The 20,171-nt window shown below is 40.4% G+C and overlaps 1 protein-coding gene and 1 pseudogene across 1 annotated transcript in view; both read left to right on the top strand.

Annotated features, from left to right (window-relative positions):
- The first annotated feature begins 1,379 nt into the window (after positions 1-1,379).
- Positions 1,380-9,408, top strand: LOC141758937 (neoverrucotoxin subunit alpha-like; annotated as a pseudogene).
- The window catches only part of LOC141758940 (neoverrucotoxin subunit alpha-like), a 31,418-nt gene continuing 12,633 nt past the window's right edge, over positions 1,387-20,171 (top strand). The window contains exon 1 of the mRNA XM_074620778.1: positions 1,387-1,492. The gene's annotated coding sequence lies outside the window, so the exon portion shown is untranslated. The remainder of the gene's footprint in view (positions 1,493-20,171) is intronic.

Consider the following 20,171-nt stretch of genomic DNA (forward strand, 5'->3'; position numbering starts at 1 on the left):
GGCGTGGCTCGAACAAACGGTTTGGTTGGCTTTGCAAAGATGGTTAAAATTGAACAATCTGCTTTCTAGAGTATTTTTAAAATCTATTTATATTTATATATATATTTAAATTCAATAAATTTTTAAATGTGTGTATTTATTTATGCATGATTTTCTCTTTGTATTTCACCCCTTATTTATTTCCTGTCTGTATTCTGTTCTTTATACTTTGTTTTGCACATTTCTTTTTACATTTCATTATGCATTTTTTGCCTCATTAGGTAAATGAGGGAGCTGTCACTCCGTTGTCACCCATAAATAAATAAAAAATAAATGCAAAAATAAATAAAAAATAAATGCAAAAATAAATAAATAAATCCAAAAATTTATAGAAAGAAAAACATAAATAAATAAAAGGGAAAATTAAACAGAAGAGTAAATAAATAAGGTAATTAATACAAAGATGAATAAACTGCGTTTTTGTAGCTCTTAAACTGAACCTGCTAGAGCCTCTGAAAGACAGTAAAGTCAGAGGGTTAACAGGTAACATAAGGGGAAAAAAGGCCTGCTTCAAATCAATTGCATTTATTGCACCACCCTGTCACTTTCAGACTTCTCAAAATATACAGAAACAGTTAATCAGAACATGCCCCATCATTAATCACAGACATTCAATCTAAATCCAGATGTCCCATAATAATAGTAATAGAACATTAACAACACAAATAAGTCAGTAGAAATAATCTATCTCCTTTTAAACTGGACAGCAGCCCTCCACACGTCAGCTCCTTGTCCCAGTGTGATGTCCTCCGGTAAAGACTCGAGCCCCAGCAGGACTGGAAGGTCTTTCTTCTCCAAGTGGATCTCAAAGGTGGACCTGATGCTGCAGACAGCAGGGAGGGAGGGCACAGAGAAAACAACTGTTAGCACCGCATCCATTGTTTTCACCAGTAACCCACCTAAAATCTTCATCAACATTATCATCATAATCATAATTATCATAATGTGACATGTAGTATAACTTTACAAGCTCACTTAAATTTAAGTTTGGAAGAAAAGTGTTGAATTGATTTATGAGTTTTCTATTTCACTGCCTAATCAGACGCAGATAGACCAGGCTAAGCCACTTTGTTTTGCTTGAGTCATTTGTTTTCAACATTTTGCAGCAGTTGGCAAAAGCTTGTTGGTAATGACCTCTAGGTGGCAGCTGCGAGGCGCAGTGTGTTTTCTTTTCGATGCAAGCTGTAGAGGGAGAAGATGCTAAGTTAGCTCTCTGTAAGAAAAGGAACATAAGATCCAGACCTGGGGATAATACAACGTGGTGTCTGAAACCTTTATTATGTTGAAATAGCCCGGACATTGAGAGAGGTGTCGTGGTGTGAAGGAGGAGAGGAGCCCTTCCACTCTACATAGACTCCTACAGCCAGGAGCGACCGTGGCTGGTGGATTGCAGATCTGGATTCTGGACTCCAGGCCTGAGCAGGACTTTGCTTTCATTCCTACTATTACACCAGTAAGATCTTTCCATCATTTGGGATTGGGAAGACCACCTCTAAAAATGACTTTTGGACTAAACTAAATTAAGAGACTAAAGCTGCAGCAAAATTTAAACATTTTCTGGCCAGATTTTTAATTTTAATTTTATTTATTCATTTGTTATTATTTTTCATTCTGACTTAATGTAGGGGGTCGATTGTTGAAATTTTCAATAATATTGGTACAGAAAAATAATTATTGTGTGTCTGTGTATTATTTCCCTGAGTGAAGTCAATCATTATCTACAGCCAAAGACCAATTAGATATTCAGTGTAAATACATCGTCTTCACCCTCGAACCAGGATATCACTTTAGGATTTATTGTGGTAATCCCAGACCTTGAGATTTATTTTTTTAGTTACTGTTAGAGGCGTATTTAGACTTGGTTACATTCACTTCCCCTGTCAGTGGTCTTAATGTTGTTAATGTTTTTGCTGATCGGTGTATATTTTTTTGTTTCAGCAGTTACTCAGAAACTATTACAACACTGGGCACTAATCAGTGTTATTCAATGTCTGTCTTCACTTCTGTAGAAAGACTTCCGTTACACAATGACTACTATAAATCTTATTATGCTGGTTATATTGCTATTGTCCACATTGTGGATGAGAGCCAGCAAGGCAGATGCCTTTCTGTAAAGTCGATGTTGTTGTTTCAGCAGTTACTCAGAAACTATGTATTCGTGGTGGGTGGGTCAAACAAACACAAGACTTTCAACCAGAGACCACTGTTCGTGTCCCGCGTGAAACAATAAGTTATTTTGTCACGTCAGTTGTTAGTCATGTGACTTGTTGGTATCGCCCGTCTCGTGGGTCACAGGCTGTATTCAAAACTGCCTACTACATACAATACTACTGACGAACGCAGTATGCAGTATAGAGTACATGCTGCATACTGCGTTCCTCAGTAGTATGCAGTATGAAACAGTTAAAGTGATGTATTTGCAGTATGCCAGGCCAGGCTTTAGCCTTTGAACAAGCTCTTAAAGCACTGGATTAAAAAAACAAACTCGTACCATCGAAAATTACAACTTTGTAACTTAGTAATGTTCATAACTGTAAACTGTAAATGACCAGAGTCAACATGTTTTGTTTCATTTAATTTCACTTAAGCCATGACAACAAGTTGCCAAAGTGTGATGCTGAACTTGAACTGGCCAAGTTTATGACATATTTGATTTTTTTGTGGGGGGGGGGGTTCTGTTATGATGTAAGCCACATCTTTATTTTATTTAATGTTGTGTTGTTTTGAGATGCCTGGCTTTATAAAGGCTAATGTATGCATAATGAACGCCTCATTATTAAAGTTATAATGTGACTACAGACGTCACGTGTTGTCATGTCTGGAGGCGTGTCATGGGAGGACAACTTCACCAGGTGAGGACAAACTGGGCGGACAGAGGGTGATAAAAACAGATATATTGATTGATTGATTGATTGATTGACTTACTTAATCGTCCACCTCAGTGGAAATGTGTCTTTTGTAGACCAGTGTCTTCAGGGAAATACTGCATTTCCATGCACAATAGACTGTCAGGCTTTCTGTCTCTTAACTCTCAACATTACTTAATAGTGTAAATCAAGTACTGAAGGCCGTCTGGTCACTTTTCCAAACAGGTTGGAGAAATGGACTCAGATCTCATGGCCGTTGCTGCCCTGGGTCGACCTTTCACCCTAGGAATGCTCTATGATGCTCGGAGGGAGGCACTGATCCCAGGTAAGTCTTGACTCAGAATATATCCTTATTATATACCCTGAGACCCACAATAGACCCATTTTTGTCTTTTTTAGGGAGGTCCAGGGGGTCTTTAGGGGGAGATAGCAGGTCAACAGTAGATGTCACATAGAAGTGGTGTACATCATCTGAAAGCTGGAACCTGAAGATTCATTTGAGATGCAGCTCAGCACTGTGTGTCAAATTGTTCTAGTCATTATCAGAAATAAACATGAATTACTTCATTAATTAAAGGCAGGGTTGACGATGTTCTCCAGTATCTACTATTTGTTATATTGGTTGAAATGGTCTGAAATGGCGATGCTACTTTCAAATAATGCTAGCTTTCCAACATCGTCGACCCTATCTTTAAAATGAATTGTAAAAGTGTATAAGGGTTTAGAACATGATGATAGAAGTATATGATGGTCATCTCCATGCTCTATTAGGTCTCATAAGTTGTTGCAGCAGTGTTTAAGTTGATACCATTTGTTACACAGATTTGGTGCTGTAGGGACCCAGCAGATGGCTGGTTTCAAGTGACCTCATGAACTCAGTAACATGATCCTTGACCACAGGACTCAGCTCAGCTTTTCATTGGCTACTGCAACATTTCACACAGAGGTGTGAAATTCACACAGAACAAAACCAGAGGAATGTCCTTTGTTCCTCCTCTTTCTACTCTTCATCTCCTCTCTCCTGACCTGCGAGAGGTGAGCTCCTGCATTCCAAACCGGAAGCAGCTCTGCTCTGTGATTCCATGGTCTGTTAGGAAACAGACCTAGCAACACAAGGAACCAAAAAGGCAGAAGACGCGAGAGCCTGCTTCTCACAGTTAGCACTAAGCTAACCAATCTGCACAGCAAAGACGACATCTTCGATTTGGAACCACAACTTCAACACATGGAATTACAAACCCTGTTCTTCCATGGATCGGTAACGTACTGGGCTTACCTTAGCATTAGCAATCGCACATGGCTGAGCAAGACTGTTCAACTTTGATTTCTAGAATGTACCTGTATTAATATGTTTAATGTTATTCATTGAGTTTGACTGTGGTGATTCATTTGTAGTTATTTGTATTTGGGTAGCTGGCTTCGCCACATCTGATGTGTTTAGTTTATGCTTCACATAGACAAGGTCTTGCATGCAAACTAACCATCTTTTCTAACCCACTGCATATCTAACACACATAAAGATCACATACAGAAACTGTGAATTAGTTAAACATAAACATACAGCTTCAGATAATCATAACCCCCACATCACCCCCCTCTCTGTCCTTCCTGAGCACATGTTTTCCGAAGAACAAAGAGGCCATGTGGTGACATGTTGGCGGCCATCTTTGATTCCGCCATCTTTGTAGTTTTACAGTGCTCGCCATTTTGTCTAGGCCATACAGACATCCTGAGACAAGAAGCCATCTTGTCTAGAGTCACTCTCTCTCTCTCTCTCTCTCTCTCTCTCTCTCTCTCTCTCTCTCTCTCTCTCTCTCTCTCTCTCTCTCTCTCTCTCTCTCTCTCTCACACACACACACACACACACTGTGTTTGGTTTGTTTAGTTTAGTTATTTAGTTAGATTAATATTGTGTTTTAAACCTTTATTATCTTGTAAATAAATGTTTGTGGAATATACAGGCTGGTCTGTTTAATGTTGCACAAGAGTGAATAATGCCAACCTCTGCTATGTCCAGAACTCCGATATCCTTCAACCTTTACTATCTATTTTGGTTATAGTTATTCATTTAATTATTAATCAACGTTCCAAATTGATAGTTTAGCATATATAATGAGACTATATTAACGTTTTGGTCATTGGTCCCTGATTCCAGGGTGGTGCCCCGTTTATTATTAATGTTTATTGATAATCTTTATTAATATTAATAATCGGCTGCGGGCGGAGAGAGCAGGAAGACACCCTGCGGAGCCCCGCTGCCTCAGCCTGTGCTGAGGCAAGAAGAACCAACACTAGGATCAGCATTGATTCATGGAGAGACCTTCGTCTGGTCAGCTAACATTACTGCCAAGCAGCTGAAATGTAGAGTGATATTGTGCTTTTAGCTGACGTGTGTCGCCTCACTGTTTTGAGCGATGCTCGTTCAGGTATATTTAGAGCCAGCAAGCTCGAGCTCGACGCTGACTTTCATTGATTTCACGAACACAGGTGTCGCTGTTAACAAGCATTTCTGAAAGTTACAAATAGTCCCTCTATCACTTTATTATCATTGCTGCAAGCAATCTGCTATCTGTTACAGTTATTGAAATATTCATATTTTTAATATGTTTCTGTTTTCAATGAGTGTGTATGTGTTGTAATCCGACATCAGAGTGGAGGGCTGCTGCAAACTCTCCTTAAAAAGTTATCTTTAACTTGCTCTATTTCCCACAGTTTTCACGTTTCATCGAAACGTAGTAAAATTTGTCCTTGTTCCTGACATGTTCTCTTGGAACCAAACAGACAGACATTTTTGTCTTTAGCAGCTTTAAAGTGACGGGTGCAGCAGGCAGCTGTCCATAATGAAACCCATGTTAACTGACAACAGAACAGCTCTACTTTTTCCTTGTCTTCTTAACTTTCTAACTCGCTGTAGTTCTCAAATTTTTAACAACACAAAATCCTCACAGGTTTGACAGTTTTTACTCTGATGATATCTTGATTTAGCTGATCACAGTTACGGTTACTATTTCAACTCTTTATATTTCATTTTATGACAGAACGTAGGCAAATTTGTGCTGGTTAAGACATTTAAATATGGAATCTAACCGACTTAAATAATCGGAGCAGTGATCTTCCAAGTGAACGGTCTCAGCTGTGTGAGAGGGGTGTGTGTGTCTTTCGGCACATATTTCATCCAGTCTTCACCAAACTTGGTCCATACCACATTTAGATGACCCTGAATGAAACTTCTGAGTTTGTTTATGGGTATGACTTACCGTTTGTCTGTAATGGGTCCCCAAACCTTTGAAGGTGTGACCTCATGCACTTAACAGGCCATAAGTCTTCAATGCTAATTTGGATTGCAACCAAATTCGGGAATGTTGTTGCACAAGTGTATCACATTTGATTCATTAGGGGGCGCTACAACACTATAACATGATACATTTCTGTTGTGTTCAATAAGATGAAACTTGATACACAGCTTTTCCACGACATGTCGAAGCATAGCACCAATAGCTCCACCGTGTGGCTATTAATAAAACACCACCATATCTCTTGAATGCATCACTCGGTTACCTCTGATTGTGGGCGGTATCTTCAGACGTGAATCACCAACACTTGTTGCTGGGATAGTTTCAGAAGCTGGGCCAGCAGCAGCAGATGCAGCAATCACAGACATTTTCTTCAGGAAATGCAATTATTATAGTTTAAATTTGTTATATTAATTTATAGGCTACATGTAAATTCCAATTGATGAAATAAAAATGTATAAATCTCACACTGTCAACAAATCACATGCTACTGCTAGTTTAGCTTGTCTGCTGCTAGTTTAGCTAGCTTTAATTAAGGGCACGCAACATTATCTTAACATTAATTAGCAAACTATAAAAACTTTAAAAATATTTAAGCTGCCATCACAACTTATGACTTACTTTGTTTAGAAAAAAATGCGCTAGTATCAGACCTCCTCCTCCTTTTCCCCTCGGCCTCCTCCATGGTTATCAACTGTGCATAGATGCTGTTTCTTCTTTCTGTTTTACGCCTATGAGGCATTTAATGTAGTAGCTGTTTAGGGAACTTTGGGAAGAAGCTGCAATGTGCAGAAATCTAAATGATTAAATTACTTCATATTAACAAAATGATGTCGCTGCTTTTTTCCCAATTTCTATAGGTTTGACGTTGTGGGATGATGCAACTCTACAAGAGAAGACAAAGGAAACCTCTCAGAACAGCAGTGCTTTTGAAATTTCTACATCTGACTCCATTGAATCCAAGTCCTCTTTGCTGGATGTTAAGGCTTCTCTGCAGGCCAGTTTCCTGAGTGGACTGATTGAAATTGAAGGATCTGCCAAGTATCTGAATGATCATAAGAAATACAAGAATCAGAGCAGAGTGACGTGTCAGTACAAAGCTACTACCAGCTTCAAACAGCTGTCAATGGTTGACCTCCTAACCTTGGACCCCCACCAAACGGAGGTTATTGAGAAGGGCTTGGCAACACATGTAGTCACAGGCATCCTTTATGGGGCAAATGCTTTCTTTGTGTTTGACAGTGAGAAGTTTGAAGACAGCAGAGTTCAGGACATCCAGGGCAGCATGAAAGCTGTGATAAATAAGATCCCCACATTTAATGTTGAGGAAGAGCTGGCATCAAGCTGTCTGATGAAGAAAAATCCCTGACTGAGAAATGTTCCTGCAAATTCTTCGGAGACTTCATTCTTGACAGCAACCCTACAACATATAAAGATGCAGTGAAGACCTTCGCAGACCTTCCAAAGCTACTGGGAGAAAAGGGAGAGAACGGTGTTCCACTGAAGGTCTGGCTGATGCCACTGAAGAATTTCTATCCCGAAGCTGCCGAGCTGACGTGTGGAATCAGCGTTGGAATAGTGAGGAAGATGCAGAATGCTCAAGAAGATTTAAGGGAAATGCAAATGAGATGCAACGATTCTCTGGAAGACACAGTGGTAGAGGATTTTCCAATGATTCAAGAAGAGTTGCGCACTTTCCAAAAATTGTGCAGTGACTATGCATCTCACCTCCAGAAGAACATGGCAGAGAAACTTCCCTCCATCCGTGATGGTGAAGAAGATGCGAGCTCTCTGAGACAACTCTTTGAAGACCGAGACAAGACACCATTCAGTCCTGACAAACTGAGCAAGTGGCTGGATCAGAAAGAGAGAGAAATCAACGTCATCAGATCCTGTGTAGATGCCATGGAGGGAACAAAGATTGTCCTAAGTCAGTCTGAGCTGGACAGAGAGGTTCTTGCTCCAGGTGTAGAGGATGCTCTGTGCTTTGTTTTCACCTCCATGGCAAGGGGTGATACCTACCTTGATGGGATGGCCGAGTACTTGGACTCACCTAAATTAGGAAGTACCAATGAAGACCAGTGGTACTTCTCACCTGAAGTTGTAACCAAAATGAGAGAAAAAGCCAAAGCTTTCCATGAGCTTGCCAAAGCACAGAAGAACAACAAATGGTTGCGTTTCCTCATAGCAGCCATAACAAATGAGAACTACACAGGAGCAACCATCTACCATTACAAGGACGGCACTCTGGTCAGTGAAGGTTTTTCAAAGCCTGACGTCGCTCCTGAGCAGATCACAGACAAAAGAGATCTGATCAGGTGTAAGTCATCTTTCATGCATTTTGGAGTCAAAAATACGCCGTACTAATTACTGTCCTCCAGAAACCTGTTTGACCATCAGAATGACTGATAAAACATTTTACTTTGGTCTCTCCAACAGATGCCTGTGATCTCACCCTGGATCCAAACACTGCATATGGTTACCTCACTCTGTCTGAGGGAAACAAGAAGGCAACAGTTGCAGCATGGCAGCGTTATCCTGATCACCCAGAGAGGTTTGATACACAACCTCAGGTGTTGTGCAAAGAGAGGTTATCTGGGCGCCATTACTGGGAGGTAGAGTGGAATGATTCACTTCCCAAATCTGTTTATGCAGCTGTTGCATACAAGAGAATTGAAAGAAAGGGAAACGGTTTAGACAGCGGTTTTGGAGATAATCTCATATCGTGGGCTCTTGGCCAGATGGACGACAAGCTTAGGGTATGGCATAATGGTTTGCTGTCAGAATCTCCTTTTCCAGGCTGCAAAAGAGTTGGGGTGTATCTGGACTGGCCTGCTGGCACTCTGTCCTACTACTCTGTCGTCTCTAACACACTGAAGCACCTCCACACCTTTAACACCAAATTCACTGAGCCTGTTTACCCAGGCCTCTATGCTTTTAACTATGGCAACTATGCGTACCTGCGTCCAGTTGAGTAAGAGCAATGATCAAGACTTGTTCGATCCTGGTCTGTTCATAGGGATATGGGTTTACATTTAAAGTTCAAAGTACAACTTAAGGCTTCACAAATTCAAAAAAATGCATTGAAACCCAGAGGGACCAGGAAAATAGATGATACGATGAAGTGACTATATATGTAATTTTCTGTTAATCAGTTCATGTTGATTTGATGCACAGCCTTCTCCTCAAACTGGTTTGTGCTTCACAATCAGTTTAAACTTTTATTGCTCAGTACATCACGTATATGTCTTTAATTGTTTTAATTCTGATTCTAATTCCTGATACTTAAACTGAGCTTATATTGATTCCCAATTACTATGTCAACACTATTTGGTTGAAATGGGATCTAATAGCTCATGTCAAAAATTGCTTAACCTGTTTTGTTGAATTTATCATGTTGATTATGTTCAGACATGAGGGAGCTAAAGTGCCTTTAATTTAGCATACTTAATTTAGTACTTTGGTATATGGATATATTTTCTGAAAACAAGAGGAAAACTCTCTGGTCTGTGTTTTTCTGTTAAGGTCAAGGCTAATCCTGTCTCTTAACCCTGACCTCAGGCTCAGTTCATGACTTTACTGTTCTGAGGAGATACTCCCTGTTAACACCATTTTGTTAGATGTTAAGCACTCTGCTGATTTTTATAGAGCTTTATAGTCTTTTTTGTTAATCACAGCTTCACAATCAGTTTAAACTTTCATTGCTTGGTACATCACAGATATGTTTTTAATTAGAACTTTCTATTCTAATTCCTGATACTTATCAATACAGAGCTTATATCAATACACAATTGCTATGTCAACACTAGTATGTTGAAATATAAAGTCATAGCTTATGTAAAATAATGCATAACTTGTTTTTTCTTTAAGAGAGTCAGTGTTAACATCATTCTTTTGTAAACATTGCTGATGTTTGTAGATCTAAAGCAACACCTGTTGGATATGTTTACTCTCTTCTTGAGCAGAATATTCAATAAAGTGCAGACCTGACTTCACCACTGTGTGCTATCTTATTATTTCCTTTACATTAAAAAGTTGACTGTACCAAAGGTGAAAAGCTTCATTTATGACACATTAGCATATTTTAATGCAAAGAACACTACAATGATAGAACAGAAATCCTTATTCAACAGTTTGGAGGACCCATCGTGCTGTTGAGTTTGTATTCCACCTGTAAAATGGAAGATAGTTAGCCCAGCTTGCTAATGTTGGCACTGATTCTCACTAGATACTAGAACACTCGTTACTTTTCTTTCATGTTATCTCAACAGTCCTCAGCATTGTGTTCATCCCACATTATACATGATACTGTATATCCTGTTATATTCTATTCAGGGCTGTCAAAGTTAACGCAATAATAACACGTGAGTACAAATTCGTTTTAACGCCACTAATTTCTTTAACGCATTAACACAATCAATCTTTGGGAGTTGTAGCGGCTCAGTTTGGCGAGAAAAAACTGTCATGTCCATTTTCAAAGGGGTCCCTTGACCTCTGACCTCCAGATATGTTAATGTGTCCAAAAAATGTCCAAAAAATGTTTAAAAATGTCCGAAAACGTCTGAAAAAATGTCCAAAAAATATTTTTAAAAAAGTGAAAAATGTAAAAAAAAAAAAGAAATCCGAAAAATGTAAAAAGAATTCCGAAAAAAGTCCCAAAAAAGACTGAAAACTGTCTGAAAATGTCCAAAAAAATATCCGAAAAAAAAGAATGTAAAAAAAATAAATCCCAAAATGTTTTAAAATGTCCAAAAAAAGTCTGAGAAATACTAGCTTCTCATGAAGGAGGTTAAATAACTTGCGCTAAATTTTGGCGAGGAAAAACTGTCATGGCCATTTTCAAAGGGGTCCCTTGACCTCTGACCTCCAGATCAGTGAATGTAAATGGGTTCTATGGGTACCCACGAGTCTCCCCTTTACAGACATGCCCACTTTATGATAATCACATGCAGTTTGGGGCAAGTCATAGTCAAGTCAGCACACTGACACACTGACAGCTGTTGTTGCCTGTTGGGCTGCAGTTTGCCATGTTATGATTTGAGCATATTGTTTTATGCTAAATGCAGTACCTGTGAGGGTTTCTGGACAATATCTGTCATTGTTTTGTGTTAATTGATTTCCAATAATAAATATATACATACATTTGTATAAAGCAGCATATTTGTCCACTCCCATGTTGATAAGAGTATTAAATACTTGACAAATCTCCCTTTAAGGTTCATTTTGAACAGATAAAAAATGTGCAATTAACAGCCCTACTATATACATTATAGACTTGAATTGTAATGTAATAACTTTTACATTGTAAAGTCATAAAAATAAGGTTCATTTAAAGTTGTTGTTGTTAAATCAAAGCCTCGCTGAGCTCACAGTTACATCCTCAATCAGTTAGTTTGAGATCAAAACGGCTGTTTTTCAGATGAAGTCTCATCAAAGTGTTTCTATCTTTAGTCTTTAACGTTTCTAACCATCAACCACAACAACTGAATAAAGCAGGTTATTGTTGTCTACTTACTTCAGAAGCTGGATGGATCCATAGCTGATCAGCTCCAGTTCAACAACAAGGTAGGCTGTATGATATAATAATATAATATAACTAGAAAATTTTGCAAGAAATTTTGACCAGTGTGCCCGGTGCTGGGGGGATGGGTGGGGGCTAGGGGTGTTGTGTGTGTGGAGGGGGTGGCACATTCAGACTGTCTGAGGTCCATAGTGAGGTCATCACTGTAGGCCCATTCGCTGCGTGCGTGTCTGTCAGTGGTTGTCATGGTGATTGGGGGGCCTGAAGTGTTTAGTTTCCTGTTATCATACAGTAAGAGTTGAGGGATTTTATTTTGAAAAGTAGGGGAATACCTAGTTCCTGTTATCATACAATGAGAGTTGGGGGCTTTTAATCACAGGTGTAATTGATCACATTAATTATGGCCCTGATCCATTGAAGCCCTGGTTTAGAGCATGCTGGCTCACTGAAATGGCATGATACAGTAAATAGTGTGCGTGTGTGTGTGCGTGTGTGTGTGTGTGTGTGTGTGTGTGGGTGTGTTAGTCAGCCTGCACTGATTGGCTAATGTGAATCAGCTGTCTAGCAGCAATCTGAAGTTGCCGTGGCGATTGGCAACTGCTGCAGTGGGGCAGTTTATAATAGGAGTTAACCAGAGACGTACATGTCATAAAAGTGCTTCTACGACAGAAACCGTGACTCCTATCGCTTAGATTGTTCATGAGACCAGGTAGGAGTCTCTGATGAACAAATGGTGCGACATTTGGGTCTGTAGTTTCAAAAATGTGACCTCGGCGGCAGTTTCGAAAAGTATTAACTTTTTTCTCTGATCCAAAAAATTCTGTGAAATTTAATATGGGGCCCTATGGGAGCGAAGCCTGCAGTTGCTCTCACGTTCAGGCATGTGTCGCCAAATGTGTAAGTCCGACTGATTCCATAGCTACATGTTTGCAACCGGCACAAAAATACCTACGTTTTGATGTATTAATTGTGTATGAGGAGTGGATGTTGTGGGCTACAGAGCAATTTGTTCGGAAAATTTTCAAAAGATTTCAAAGCTTTCCCGCACTCTAGCGATGATGTCACGCGCTCTAGCCCTTAACGACCCACGCAATACACACCCATTATAAAATCTGAAACGGTCTGAAAATTTCACAAAACGTAAACTGCGATTTCGTGAAAACCGTGCCAGCTATCAAAAAATTTCCATTTGGCCAAATAAAGTCCCAAGTTTCGTGACCCGTTTAAACTTTTAATCCCGTTTCTACGTTAAAGTATGGCGACTCTGTATGGCCCCAAAGAGGAGTGTTTATGAGCACTCTTCACGTCGATTTTCAATGCATTCCAATGGAGCAAAAAAATCGCGCTTTCGCGCGATTTTCTCGGAGACCGCTGCGCGAATCTCTTAGCCAGGTCATAGCACACGATTCCCGATCATTCCGCATGTTTTGATGTATTTTTTGTACAGGTGTTGGCAACGCTGCCGGAGGAGTAGCGTGCCAAAGTTTAGGCAGAAGCAGAAGAAAATAAGCCCGTCGAATAATAGACCAGTGTGCTTTGCACAAGGCTTTGCCTTGTGCTTCTAGGCACACTGGAATAAGCCCGACGAATAATAGACCAGTGTGCCTAGAAGCACAAGGCTTTGCCTTGTGCTTCTAGGCACACTGGAACTAGAAAATTTCGCAAGAAATTTTGACCAGTGTGCTTGGTGCTGGGGGGGGGGGTCTGAGGACCATAGTGAGGTTATAAGAAGGGGGATGATAGGCCCAATAAAGTCCAAAGTCTAGTGACCCGTTTAAACTTTGAATCATTTTTCTACGTTAAAGTATGGCGACTCTGAATGGCCCTAAAGACGAGTGTTTTTGAGCTCTCTTCATGTCAATTTGCCATTCATTCCTATGGAGCAAATAAATCGCGCTTTCGCGCGATTTTTTCAGGAGCTGCTGAGATTTCTTTCGATAACAGTGACACCAGCCTTCTCGTACACTGGGACAGCCTTCATGTTGAGAAGCAGGGTGAACACCTTAATGGGATTGTGGACTTGGTCTTTCTTGTACCACAGGTACACCGCGTCCCCTTTGGTCCCCTCGCTCAGGTTAACACTCACTGGCGTGTATTTTTGCTGCTGAAGGGCATGATACTCAGCATCATCAGTGGAGACATTCAGATCACTGAGTGCACGCCCGGGGTCGGTGGTCTGACGGTACCAGATGAAGACATCGGATCCTCCTGCACCCTTGTTAGTATCTTCATCCACACGGATGTAACCATTCTTTAAGAAGTCGGAATCTGCTCCGTAGGAATCAGTGACAGTGACATCACAGATGTAGGTTCTCTTCTCTCTCTTCAACCAGGCGTGGATCCAGTTCCCTCCAGCCTTGCGGTTCAGATCACAGGCCAGTCTCTCCAAGTCATTCCGAAACTTCACGGCTTCACTATCTGCATTTGTAGAGACCTCAATGTCCACTATGGGAGTATAATACTCAGTACATACAGGCACACTTATAATATACTTACACAATCAGTGCACACACACGCACACACACGCACTTACACAATTAGTGCACACACACACACACACTTACACAATCAGTTCACACAAAGACACACACACACGCCCACACATTTGTTCCCATGAGAAAGAAGTATTAAGAAAAACATTAATTTCTTGAGACACACCTTCTCCTAAAAGTCCTGCCAAGCACACAGTTATCTATTTCACTCAAAGCAGGCGTGACTTACACAGAACTGTCAAAACACTAAATGGGAACCCCTGTGGGCATGTGCATGTGTGTTAAAGTTTATGAATTCACCTTCATGACAACACGTATTTTTTGCAGTAGTTGAAGTTCTTTGCAGACATTTAGCTACAAACTGATTATTTTGGTGCTATATATTTATTATAATTCTATCTTGTCTAAAAGTGTTTAGAATTAAAACAATATAACCATCCAGATAAAGAGACAATAACTGTTGTCATGAACATCATAGCAAAGTAAAGACAACTTTATTTATATTAAGGATGTACCCATTTCCGAATTGGTTATTCAGGAAAGCACAAATGATTCGATGAAAACAGATTAAACAAGCGTACAACAACACAACGCAAGTGTGGGAAAAAAACGCGTGAACGAGCCCCCAAATATGTTACGGCCTCTCAGACAAACAAAGGCTATATAACAATCAATTTATTTTAAATCAGGACAAAAGTAACTATAAAAAATGTAACTGAGTAAACAAAAGGTTGGAGATCCCGGTTAAATGAACAAAAGAAGGGGAAGTTGCTGGGCCAGCCATGCAGTGGGCCGTCGCACCCAGCTCAACCGTCTAAACTCAAAAGTGTCTAACTTAAACCAAAAACAACCAAAATGTATATACCGGAGATCTCAAGCCCAAAAACAAAGTCACAAACTAAATGCTGGGAAAATGTATATATATATATATATATATATATATATATAGAGGACAGAGATGTTAAATGTCATTGGGTAATCACTACTTGTGGTGGGGGATATTCCAAAGAATAAACTACCTTACAAAACCGGATTAAAATCATGATTACTTCTAAGTAAATGCGTCACTCTCAACCTCTGTCTTCCTAGGAAAAGAAGCTCCAAAGCTACCTTGGACCACGCCTTGTTTGTGTGTTTGTGTCTACCTCCTGAGCTCCAATAGCCCATCTGTATTCATGTGTGATGATGTTAGTCCCCATTTTGAAACTTGACCACAAACTAGAGACCTGGAGCATTCAGAGCATGGATGGCTTTCCTAGCTAGGTTTACAATAAGGAGGTTTCTGCAGGATTGGTAGGTTATCCAAGATGGGATAAGTATTCTAATAGGCAGCCTTGGCACTCAGGAAAGGAGGCAATTCAGGGTATTCTGTTTGTAGAATATAGAATAGTTCTTGTTTCTTCACCTGAGGGGCTGTAATCTAGAAATAGGTCAAGGATTTACAGGATAGTTGGAGTAGGTAAGAACCAGTGTGTGTGTTGGTGAGTGTGATTGAAGACAGAGCTCCGGCTTTGGTGAGGAGGAGTTGCACACCTGTCCTGGACCGTCACTTAAACGTGACCTGGTGGAGAAGACGCATTTCCTCTTGCACTGAGGGTGTGTGTGTGTGAGTGTATTCTGATCACTGGCAAAAGGTCGTACTCTATATCCTATACCGGATTGGCACTCAGTGTGATCTGGTGGACGGGGTACGATTGTCTGTGGACCACTGAAAGGAATAAATGAGTTCTGAAACAATAGTTGCTTAAATAAGTATACTATTGTGTACGAAACAGCGTGATGGAGTGAGGTGCTAAATAAGCATTGGAATAAGCCACTCTTGAGATAAAGGAGTGTCAGGAAGAAATTACTAAATTAGCAATTGGGCAGGTGAGAAGAGGGAGAAAAGAACTACAACTAGAATTCAATTTAGGATTAGATTTCTATGATACAGGCACACTTATAATATACTTACACAATCAGTGCACACACGCACACACACACACACACACACACACACTTACACAATTAGTGCACACAGACACACACACTTACACAATCAGTTCACACAAAGACACACACACATGCCCACACATTTGTTCCCATGAGAAAGAAGTATTAAGAAAAAAATTCTTTTCTTGAGACACACCTTCTCCTAAAAGTCCTCCCAAGCACACAGTTATCTATTTCACTCAAAGCAGGCGTGACTTACACAGAACTGTCAAAACACTAAATGGGAACCCCTGTGGGCATGTGCATGTGTGTTAAAGTTTATGATTTCACCTTCATGATGGCACAGATTTTTGCAGTAGTTGAAGTTCTTTGCAGACATTTAGCTACAAACTGATTATTTTGGTGCTACATATTTATTATAATTCTATCTTGTCTAAAAGTGTTTAGAATTAAAAAAAATATAACCATCCAGATAAAGAGACAATAACTGTTGTCATGAACATCACAGCAAAGTAAAGACAACTCTTTTTATATTTGGGATCTACCGGAATCCGAATTGGTTATTCGGGAAAGCACAAATAATGCCATGAAAACAGATTAAACAAGCCTACAACAACACAACGCAAGTGTGGGGAAAAAACATATATATATATAGATATAGATAGAGGACAGAGATGTTGAATGTCATTGGGTAATCACTACTTGTGGTGGGGGATATTCCAAAGAATAAACTACCTTACAAAACCGGATTAAAATCATGATTACTTCTAAGTAAATGCTGTCACTCTCAACCTCCGACTTCCTAGGAAAAGAAGCTCCAAAGCTACCTTGGACCACGCCTTGTGTGTGTGTTTGTGTCTACCTCCTGAGCTCCAATAGCCCATCTGTATTCATGTGTGATGATGTTAGTCCCCATTTTGAAACTTGACCACAAACTAGAGACCTGGAGCATTCAGAGCATGGATGGCTTTCCTAGCTAGGTTTACAATAAGGAGGTTTCTGCAGGATTGGTAGGTTATCCAAGATGGGATAGCGTCTGAGCTGCATCTCAAATTAATCTTCAGGTTCCCAGCTCAGATGATGTACACCAATTCTATTAGCTTTATTTTGACTTGGAGGGGTAAGGATAAGTTATATTAAAGAAAATTACTTATACTTTTGGGAGGGAAAATCAGCTAATTACATAAAAAGTTATTTTTATAAAACGGTTGCTATATCATGACAGTAGTGCATGAAACAGGTAACCTGAAAAAAATCATGTTCCTCTGAGTCCTCCGGTGCTCCTAACGGCATCTGCAAGATTTCACAGACCGGAGGAAAACAAGCAGTAAGAGCTGATCTGAGGTCTGCTGTCCAGCTGCCATCTACGAGAGCCAGCTGTCAATCACTCACGAACTCCGACCAAACGGTCAAACTAGGCAGCGCTGATCAAATATGAATCAATATTCTGTTACGTTAATGCCTATTTCTCTCCTCAGATGTTTTCAGAATCATCTTGTAGTGCACGGTTTAGCTATAAAATGAGAAAGTTTGTGACGCCGCTGCCATTTTAAAATCTGGTGAAGGAACGCCAAGTTATGGTCACATGACCGGAGCACAGCCAATAGGAACGCTCTCTCAATGAAATGACCTGTGATTGGTCAAAGTCTCCCATCACGGGCTAGATTTTTTAAAATCCTGAAAACAGAGCCATGAGGACGTGCAGAACTCTAGTTTTCCCTCAGAACAATTGAATTACAATAATCTGAAAGGTTATTATGGAATTTTTGCCCAATGATGCCAAAAATATACTGCCTTCTGACACTTTAAGATTGTTTTAAACATCCCCTAATCGGCTCGGAAGTCCATCCTGGACGCACCGATCTCAAATCGTAAACATTAAACATGTTCAGCATTTACAATGGGATCTCCTGTTGTATTTAAGTGAAGGCCACAAAACAAAGAGCCAATGAGAGTTCTTTAATTGGAGAAGTGTCATCAGATTCGTCAGGTTGGTTGCTGGGGCCCCCCTGACCCATAGCAGCAGGTTACACATTGGTTCATAGTCTGCCCAATGAAAGTGAGTTTACATTTGAAATCAAAACAACGTACATTTACATTAACACTGCTCTGTGACTAAAGGAGACACCCCACGTGGTTAGACATATACTGGCAGGAAACGTTAGTTCAAAACTCAAGTTAGTCATGCTATAAAAACTATGCTAGGTGACACACACAGTAACCTATTGGTGTCATTTAAACTGCGCGCAGCTTCTGCGCCCTCTGTCGGGAGATTAACACACACGCACAAACACACAACAGCGCCATGCAGCCTCAGAAATGTTAGGTCTGTTGACTTGTTCAGAGATCCTCTATCGATTTGTTTGAGAAAATGAGTCACTCTTGTGGTAAAAAACTGAAATGAACTAAACAAACTGAATATCTATCTGTTGATGCTATGAATTAAGGGTTTATTTTGACCAAAACCAGAGTTTGTGATTGTTGGAACAGTGGAAAGAGAGCTTCGCTCCTCCTTTAACTGTAGGCCTGTACGCTACTGTAGGCCTAGATAATGTATGTGTATAATGTTTAAATGTATATTATAATGTTTAAATTATAATTGACCAGTGTGCCTGGTGCTGGGGGGATGGGTGGGGGCTAGGGGTGGTGTGTGTGTGGAGGGGGGACAGATTTAGACTGTCTGAGGTCCATAGTGAGGTCATCAATGTAGGCCCTTTCGCTGCGTGCGTGTCTGTCAGTGGTTGCCATGGTGATTGGGGGGCCGTGAGGAGTGTTTAGTTTCCTGTTAACATACAGTAAGAGTTGAGGGATTTTATTTTGAAAAGTAGTTGAATACCTAGTTTCCTGTTATCATACAATGAGAGTAAGGGGCTTTTAATCACAGGTGTAATTAATAACATTAATTATGACCCTGATCCATTGAAGCCCTGGTTTAGAGCATGCTGGCTCACTGAAAGTGAGTGATACAGTAAATAGTGTGTGTGTGTGTGTGTGTGTGTGTGTGTGTGTGTGTATGTGTTAGTCAGCCTGCTCTGATTGGCTAATGTGAATCAGCTGTCTAACAGCAATCTGAAGTTGCCGTGGTGATTGGCCACTGCTGCAGTGGGGCAGTTTATAATAGGAGTTAACCAGAGACGTACATGTCATAAAAGTGCTTCTACGACAGAAACCGTGACTCCTATCGCTTAGATTGTTCATGAGACCAGTTAGGAGTCTCTGATGAACAAATGGTGCGACATTTGGGTCTGTAGTTTCAAAAATGTGACCTCGGCGGCAATTTCGAAAAGTAGTAACTTTTTTCTCTGATCCGAAAAATTCTGTGAAATTTAATATGGGGCCCTATGGGAGCGAAGCCTGCAGTTGCTCTCATGTTCAGGCATGTGTCGCCAGATGTGTAAGTCCGACTGATTCCATAGCTACATGACTGCGACCGGCACAAAAATACCTACGTTTTGATGTATTAATTGTGTATGAGGAGTGGACGTTGTGGGCTACAGAGCAATTTGTTCGGAAAATTTTCAAAAGATTTCAAAGCTTTCCCGCACTCTAGCGATGATGTCACGCGCTCTAGCCCTTAACGACCCACGCAATACACACCCATTATAAAATCTGAAACGGTCTGAAAATTTCACAAAACGTAAACTGCGATTTCGTGAAAACCGTGCCAGCTATCAAAAAATTTCCATTTGGCCAAATAAAGTCCCAAGTCTCGTGACCCGTTTAAACTTTTAATCCCGTTTCTACGTTAAAGTATGGCGACTCTGTATGGCCCCAAAGAGGAGTGTTTATGAGCACTCGTCACGTCGATTTTCAATACATTCCAATGGAGCAAAAAAATCGCGCTTTCGCGCGATTTTCTCGGAAACCGCTGCGCGAATCTCTTAAGTCAGGTCATAGCACACGATTCCCGATCATTTCGCACGTTTTGATGTACTTTTTGTACAGGTGTTGGCAACGCTGCCGGAGGAGTAGCGCGGCAAAGTTTAGGCAGAAGCAGCGGAAGAATAAGCCTGTCGAATAATAGACC

This window comes from Sebastes fasciatus, chromosome 20, assembly GCF_043250625.1.
Source record: "Sebastes fasciatus isolate fSebFas1 chromosome 20, fSebFas1.pri, whole genome shotgun sequence".
Classification (NCBI taxonomy): Eukaryota; Metazoa; Chordata; class Actinopteri; order Perciformes; family Sebastidae; genus Sebastes; species Sebastes fasciatus.